The sequence below is a fragment of the Myotis lucifugus genome, unplaced genomic scaffold, assembly GCF_000147115.1.
Source record: "Myotis lucifugus unplaced genomic scaffold, Myoluc2.0 scaffold_683, whole genome shotgun sequence".
NCBI classification, from domain to species: domain Eukaryota; kingdom Metazoa; phylum Chordata; class Mammalia; order Chiroptera; family Vespertilionidae; genus Myotis; species Myotis lucifugus.
In genome coordinates, this window is record NW_005871731.1 from 143,047 (window position 1) to 143,335 (window position 289).

Below are 289 nucleotides of genomic sequence, written 5' to 3' on the forward strand. Positions count from 1 at the left end.
GGGTGCACTATTGTTTTTAATTTTTGAATCAATTACAGATGTCCCCATGTTCTCTCTGCCCGCTTCCCCTTTGCCTCCCTCTATCCTGCCCCCATTGCTTGTAGGAGCTTACCACATTATTGTCTGTGTCCATGGGCTATGAATATATGTATATACATGTTTTTAATATATTTTTATTGATTTCAGAGGGTAAGGGAGAGGGAGAGGGATAGAAATGTCAATGATGACAAAGAATCACTGATTGGCTCCCCTGCACGCCTCCTGCTGGATATCAAGCCGCAAGGAGAAT